This window comes from Anabrus simplex, chromosome 1 (assembly GCF_040414725.1).
Source record: "Anabrus simplex isolate iqAnaSimp1 chromosome 1, ASM4041472v1, whole genome shotgun sequence".
Classification (NCBI taxonomy): domain Eukaryota; kingdom Metazoa; phylum Arthropoda; class Insecta; order Orthoptera; family Tettigoniidae; genus Anabrus; species Anabrus simplex.
Window position 1 is genome coordinate 740,607,162 of NC_090265.1, and position 8,306 is coordinate 740,615,467.

Below are 8,306 nucleotides of genomic sequence, written 5' to 3' on the forward strand. Positions count from 1 at the left end.
GTTATGTATCCTGCCCACTTTGTGATTTCTAGCTGATGATGACACCATTAAGCGTCGAAACCGGTACTAGTAATAATAAATAACATGTTGTGAACACCTTGTACAACACACTTTGTATTGAATAGGTTGAACCTTCTTTAATTTTAATTGTGAATTAGTACCACAACGCGGGGAACACCATGGGTCGCTTTTACTTGCGCGTAGTACCACTATGTTGGGTAACAAATAGGTTTGTGATTAGTAGCAAACGAGGGCACGATGGCTTTTACAGTACCTGTGATTAGTAGCACTATATGAGCTACACCATGGGATGAAGAAACCCATGGTTCTGGCTTGCCCATGATTAGTACCCACTATATGAGGAACACCCTGGGATGGTACGAGTCCCTGTGGTTAGTACCTTAGGTGATGAACATCATAGCTTTGCGTTGCCTGTCAATGTCGCCGCAATGTGCGAAACACAGTAGGTCTATAATACATGTGCGAATTTCATTACCTGTGAGTACCATAATGTGTGTGGAATACCGTGAATCTACGCTACTCTTGATTAGTACTGCAACATGACAAATACCATGGTTCTACTTTTCTAGCGATAAATACCATTATGAGGGGCCGATGACCTGGATTTTGGACCCGTTTTGACAAGAAGCATAATCGATTCAGCACCGAGCTATAGAAGCAGTCCCTTGGTCCGTAATACTATTGTTTTGTGCGAGCTTCTGTGCATATGATGCACTGTGGGTTGGATCCACTGATCGTTTTAAATTTATATTCATCCTCACGCTTTGAATTCTGGTCAGTGGAGGACTTTGGACTTTTAAGTTGCCATCTCATTTCGTACCATTAGGGGCCGATGACCTCGATGTTAGGCCCCTTTAAACAACAAACATCAATCAATCATCAGCCTTTTATAGGTCTAAGAAGGCAATGTGAACTTGCTTGTTCTTCTCTCGATGCCTCTGTGTGAGTAGTCTGGTGGTGTGAATGGCATCTGTTGTGCCACATCCTTTTACAAAACCCCCTTGATTAAGCAACTTAAATTTGATCCACATGGCACATGTACTTGGAGTACAGCTGGTCATTGTTTTCATCATCAGCTCAGTCAAATACTGTCTGAATTTCCTCATGGTGTCTTGTGTGTCATAGCTGTATTTTATTGGATTGAATGCTGCTCTTTGCTGGAATGATTGCTGTACAAAAATTCTCATGAAACATTTCCCATGTTTCCTTTGGATGTCCTGAATGCTCCAAAGTAATCCTTTCTTGAACAGAACCATTAAATTTAGGATGTGTTAATTGATCGTTCACCCTAGTCTCACTGAAGTCCATGTGGTCCAGTAAATTTTGTATTAATTTAGCTAGAATTTCTCATTACTGTACAGTTGTAACAAGTCAGACATTGTCGTATGATTTTTTAACTTCATATACAGTATATTCAAGTTCATGTTAGGTGGAAGGAAGGTAAATACAAATGTTGCTCTAATTGAAACTTATCGTTGTCTTCTTTTGGAGAATAACATCATGATCACTATCCGTTATAGTGCTCATCAAGGTCCATTAAGTGTAAATTATCATCACTATCATCGACAAATTTAAATGAGGGAAAGATTTTTGAGAGAGAAAAAAAAAAACATTCCTTTTACTGAGATATTATTGTAAGTGCCATAAAATATTGAGTCTGTGTACAAAGAGCTCAGTAGTTTTCAACTGGGAGATTTGTCTGACCAGCCATTGTCTAACTGTACTTATTCTAGCTCCAGACTGTTTACTGGTGTGCACATATTTGCCATGTATATATATATATATAAAATATTGTATAACGAGGAATTGTAAATACGTATCATCGATGATTGTACAGTACTATATTCAATTGTGTATCATATATTTTTGTGAATACGGCCAGTGAATTGTATAGGTTATTGATGACTGTGAGCATTTTGTTTCTTTGCTTCTTTTGCCCTTTATTAACTGAAATGAAATTTATCTGTATCATAATTATGGAAGACGTCTTCCCCTGTTGTTTAGTAGATTTTTATGCGAAGTATATAATTTTCAATGTGATGAGATTGTTTTGTTTATATACAGGCCTTACTGTTATGTGGAAGGGAACAGTCGAGATCTCATTGTTTGACCTCAATTTAAGGGATATTATTAAAAAAGTACCTCTTAAAGGAGAAAAACAAGGAAAATCAATTACGTTCACTTACAGTGAAACCTCTCCCTACGGACAGATTATTCAGATTATTATATTCCAACTGAAGTAATATTGAAAAAATGTTAACATCAAGTCTCATTATTGACATGGTCAGCTTTTGCGAGTCTAAAGCTCACTTTATCTCTTCACTATAAGGATTTCGAGACCTTACACTCTACTGCGTGTGACAAAAGTGGAAGAATTAGTTTTGAGGAATAAAAAGAACAAATTTTTAGCATGTTACATATGTTAGATATTACATAAAATAATATACCATATAAAAGCCATACAAGATAACAAAATCGTATGTAGCTTACAGGTGGATGTCTAATGTTTCTTGCTGCGGAAGTGGCTTCATAAACGACTTGTAGGGACTCGGGAAACAAATGCATGGACATTGCTCTACGATGCGACTGATGTTGTATGATTTGTTAGAGAGTGGAAGCCATTTCTTTCTAGTTTTGACTTAGTTAATCTATATCAGTGAGGTTCGTCAGTCTGCCAAAACTAATTCAGGATAAATACAATTAGAAAATACCCAAAAAAGAAAAGAGTTAACAGCTTATATCTGAAAAAGATATCACGATATATAGTTTCGACAGACTGAAGACCCTCACAGAGATGATGATCGAGGAGAATCTATCCAGCCCATTTGTCTAGGGAGGAGGCAGATCTAGTGAGTTTAGTCCAGGTAGGACGAGCCTGGTGGTTTGATATTTACAACGCCGCTGGGAGGTGACCTTTGACCATTTCTCGCCAGGTGTTGTTATTGAAGCCACTGGATGTTAGTTCCCTGACTTTTCCAAACAGGTCTGTGAGAAGCTGTTCTGGTGAATGGTGAGACCTGCATTGCTACTTAATCAGGACAAGGCCTTCTAATGTGAGGTGGTACATGAACACATGCTAAACTAAACGGTCATTATTTGCTGATTGCTTAATGTGTGTGTGAAAATGTGAGGAAAAGAGTGTATTAGTTGGTATTTCATCAAGAATTTTTAAAATGTGCATTATACTCTTATCGACAAGAAGACGGTAAGGGTTCCATAGTGGCACTGTACCTGCTAGCCCTCCAGGATTCTTTGTTAGCTTTAAGCAGGTGAATAAATGAAGTTACAAAATGTTTTTTTGACTGATGGGTTCTAAGTCCAGTTACTGCAATCAGTTCAACATATACTGTAACTTTCTTTTTCTTCTTCACTTGTCTGTTATTTTGTCTCCAGTGTTATGGCATTTAAACGTAACATTTGGGCAGTCCACAATGAAGTTGAAGTTATCAAGTATGTAGTGTTCATGTGTTTGCAGGTAAATTCTGTGTAGGAAAGACATAAATAAGTGCAAATTTCCAATGGAAAGACTGTATATTTAGAATTAACGCAATCGATTTAATTTAAAAACTGAAGGTGTACATAATGCATGTTAGATTGGACAACCTCTCTCCTAATAAATTGAACCTCTCAGATGCTGACAAATTGTTATGGCCCTTCAATGTCCGTAAATGAGAGGTTTCACTGTATCCTGTTTTTTTTTTTATGATTTATCTTTTCTTCCTAAAAGGTTTTCATATGATTTCTTGCTCTGTAATCTATAAGGATGATAGTGAATGCATGCATACTAAATGGTCATTGTTTGCTGATTACTTTGTGAGTGAAAATCTAAGGAAAGGAATGTATTGTTGGATATTTTATTAATAGTTCTCAAAATATAAATCCTGATAAATTCACAGGGAAATTTCATAATTAATGAACTACTATAATATTCAAGCTGAAGTGAAGAACATGTAATGGAAATTAATTTGTGGTTAATAATCTTCATAAGATTTGTTCAGGAAAACATTGTTACAGATAATATTTAAAAAGAAACTGCAGACTTTTTATGTCCTCATATTTTTCTTATTACATGCTTTGTTCGGATAAGAAGGCTAACAGGAACGAAAAATATAAATGTGTTGGAAACGGGTGGATATCAGTGACTTGTGTGAGTTTATTTGTTAGCTTCTTCAGTCTGTTGGAACTAATTTATGAATAAAATAAAATTTAGAAAGACGAAACATCTTCATTATGTGAATTAGTCTAAACCAAAAAGAAATGGCTTCAAATATGACAAATAATCTTGTAAGCACATGTGGATAGAGTCCGCTTTAGCTGTAGCTTTCACTAGTGGAGGATAAGAAAGATTCTATCCTTCAGTGATGAAGGCTGCTGCTGAAAAGGTTTGAGCCATGTCTTTCTGTTATGTGTACTTTATCCACCCACGCTTACACAGTAGTCACTGCTTTCCATCAGTTTCCTGTACATTATTACGTACTTTGTTTCTAAAAAATTGTTTGAGATTACATGGTGTGACGTTTGACTGCTGGTTGCTACCCCACGGTCTATGCATTTTCATCATTTTAACTGAATGTAATAGAATTTCCTTGTATAGCCATATGTAACTGTTTGTTCTGGTGTGCAGCAAATCCAAATTAATTTATTAAATAATTCTTGTTGTTTTGCTCATCAGATGATAGAAGTTTAAGGGGCAAAATCTCCTGATGATCTTACCATTTCTGTGATTGCCTAAGTATATTTTATGTGATGATTCAGTGTCCAGTCTGTACACCATTTGTAGTATAACATACAGCACGTTCCTAGTGCAAGGTGGCTGATCACTGAGCTTGGTATGTATGTACTTACCTTGTAATGACCAATGTAGCTATTGTAAATGCATGTGTTATGTGAAACAGCAGCCATCTTCTGCAGGTTATTTTTTAAGAGGTATACTTTTGGAAATAAAGGTGGGTTCCACCCTTAAATATAGGTTATTTTTTATAATGAAATCGCTGTCAATAGTGAGACACATTTGATAGGCTCCATTTTAATAGTTCTATCAATTTCATGATGGACTGTAATGAAATGTTAATTCATGAAGAGTATTCGGTAGATAGTGGGTTCGAACCCCACTATCGGCAGCCCTGAAGATGGTTTTCCGTGGTTTCCCATTTTCACACCAAGCAAATGCTAGGGCTGTACCTTAATGAAGGCCACGGCCGCTTCCTTCCCACTCCTAGCCCTTTCCTCTCCCATCGTCGCAAGACATATCTGTGTCAAAAACATTTTTAAGAAAAGTAAATATTTTGTCTTTCAAATGATGGTTCAAAAAATAAATCATCATCTCCTTAAGTAACGCAGTCTGCTACTTTTAAAAGAAGTAATGATATTCAGTACAACATTTGTATTGGTTATAAGGGAGTTCATATATAAGCAGGGATGGAGAGAGAATTCAAAAACGGGTAAATGTCCTTAGCCAAGGGTTACCAGTCAACATGTGCAAACAGTAACATGAATAAGGATTATAGAATGTGTACAATTTATGAAAAGAACTAGTTGTAATTTTCAACTGTTGACACCAAAATTTCTAAAGAAGTTAACTGTAAATTTTGAAGTCACTCCTCTTGCTCAAAAAGTAATCCAATGACCTCCTAGTTTGATATTTCATACTTCACCTGCATATTTTATAATGCAACTTCTGTTCTAAATCACTTTCTGTAGCTTGGTCTGCATTTTGCTCAAATATAACCGTTGAACTGAGAATGTTTCCCCTATTTTCCTTATCTTTAATAACCATAACGTTGGTTCTCTCAGTGATCCAGTGTCTCATACGCATGAGACTACTTCAATGACATCCTATTTCTGAAGGTCTCTTAGAGAATCTGCAATATATGTTGTAAGAACGATTATAACATCAAAATACATATAAGAACAAAAGTTAAGGGTGTGACCTTCGTGTCATAATATGATGCTCTCTTTAAATTGAATTAGGCAAATCAAAGTGGATCTCAGGCAGTGAAGTAAATCTGGAAATGATAACCAGAATAGGAATGAACAAACGAATAGAAAAGGAAATAAAAAGGAGAAAAATCAGTTACAGCTTATACAATATTGTGTCGGGGACAAAATATATCCAAACATCTATTACTTGCAAGAAATTAACTACACCTAGATCAGAAGCAAATTTTGAGGGCTTTTTCTAGCTACTTTTGTCCACTTATGGAGCTGGGATTTGACCGAACCACTTGAAAACTGCATTGTTTCTTCTTCGTATGGTTTCCACTGTGTTTTTCCTCATTTCTTTACTTGCATTTTCTTTGTGTTCTTTTAAGTATTGATTATTTAAGTATTGATTATGATTTCCAATACAGCTTTGGATTTGATTTTTTCTGAACGTACTATATCATATTGAGATCTTCATTTGTCATTCTCCTTTATTACAGAAATTTTCTTCCAGTGAATGAACATTAATTTTGCCCTTACTTACTCACTGCTCTTTAGTAACAGTGAGACTCAAACATCCGAGAGACCGAATGAATTGGCCGTGAGGTTATGGGTGCGCAGCCGTGAGCTTTGAACCCCACTGTCGGCAGCTCTGAAGATGGTTTTCAGTTGTTTCCCATTTTTGCACCTGGAAAATGCTGGGACTGTACCTTAATTAGGACCATGGCTGCTTCCTTCCAACTACTAGCCCTTTTCTGTCCTGTAGTCACCATAAGACCTATCTGTGTTGGTGCAACGTAAACCAACTTGTAAAAAAAGAAATCCAAGAATGGTGCATGTAGGTGTGAACAGAGATGTACAGTAGTGCACTGGAAATATTAAAGAAATCCAAGAATGGTGCATGTAGGTGTGAACAGAGATGTACAATAGTGCACTGGAAATATTTTTTCACAGTTTTCTTGTCATCTGAAAGATAGATTGAAATTCATGGTCCTTGGTCTGGGAAAGGGGTAGTCTTCTTAAAGACGTGGTTGAAAGGGGTGGTCTTCTCGAAAAGTTTCACTGTGCATGCTGTCTCATCCAGAACAAATGCCAGGTCAAGGGTTATGTATTATTGTTAAAAAAATATTGAGGGGCAGTGGGGAGCTGAACTTATTTTTCATGTTACAGTTACATGTGACACATCATAAACCTTTTAACCTGTTGACGAGTGCACCTAAGGACAGTCAGTAGAGTGCGCACGGCATTTGCCGTTTGGTCCCACATGAGGGAGCATGGCATTTGACGTTTTAGGCTAGCACTAAGAAATGAATTGCTTACTGACGTAATATGACATCTGGCGGCGTTTATTGGAACTTTTTCAGTTATTTGAATAGTGTCGCTGTACAAATCCTAGTTCTGTATGACAGTGGTCTCTGACGGAAATGCGTATACTCCCTACAGTGTAAGAGTTTGGCGCACCATTAGCTTAAAGGTTACAGCAGTGTTACGATTGCTGCCAATGTGGATAGTTGTTTGTGCTCTTTGTAGCTATAAATATTTTTGGTTTTCATAAATGTAACTGTGAAAGTTTCTTCTTTTGTAAATTACAAGTGATGCAATTGAGTTTCTGGACACAAGTGATGATATTATAGATGAACTAAATAGAGATATTAGTGAAGATGATGTATTAAAAAAGTTTTGAAATGAATGTTTTCTCGATCCAAAGTATCTTTTCGCGTGTCTCAAAGTCTCTCAAAGTTGTAATAAACAAGTTTATTGACATTTAAAAAAAAAAGATTTCTTACTTCCCAGAGGTTGTTTATCAGTCAAATTTGTACTCGGATGTGGTTAATGAGATTTGTATAGAATAATTTTAATTTTCTGTGACTTTTTTGTTTCCCTACAGATTTTATGTAAATTTTCTTTATTCATTATTTGTTAATGTGTTTTATAATCTGAAACTCACTTGGGACCAGGGAGCAAAGTTCTCCAACATCATTGTACAACGTATTGTCAAAAATGTGTGTATACACTTCAGAGAAACTCATATCAATATTTGGACTATACCAAGGAGATAGGAGCCACAAGTAAGCTTAGAATCCCAAGTTATTTAATTGATTACAGTTTGTTTTTTTACTATAATCAATTCACTATCATGAAAACGTCACAGTCAATATTTGTAATTTTTTTACATGTATTTCACTTGTGAAAATGTAATGTGAGGAGCTGCATTATTGCATGGTACATACTGGTAATTGTAAATGTCTTCAAGGACAGAATTTTTGTGACAGAGCACCTTCTCGTATGTTCTGCTATGCTTCATTACTAATGCTGAGTAAGGAAGTAAGGTGCAGTTTGAGAGACAGAAGTATTGATTGCAA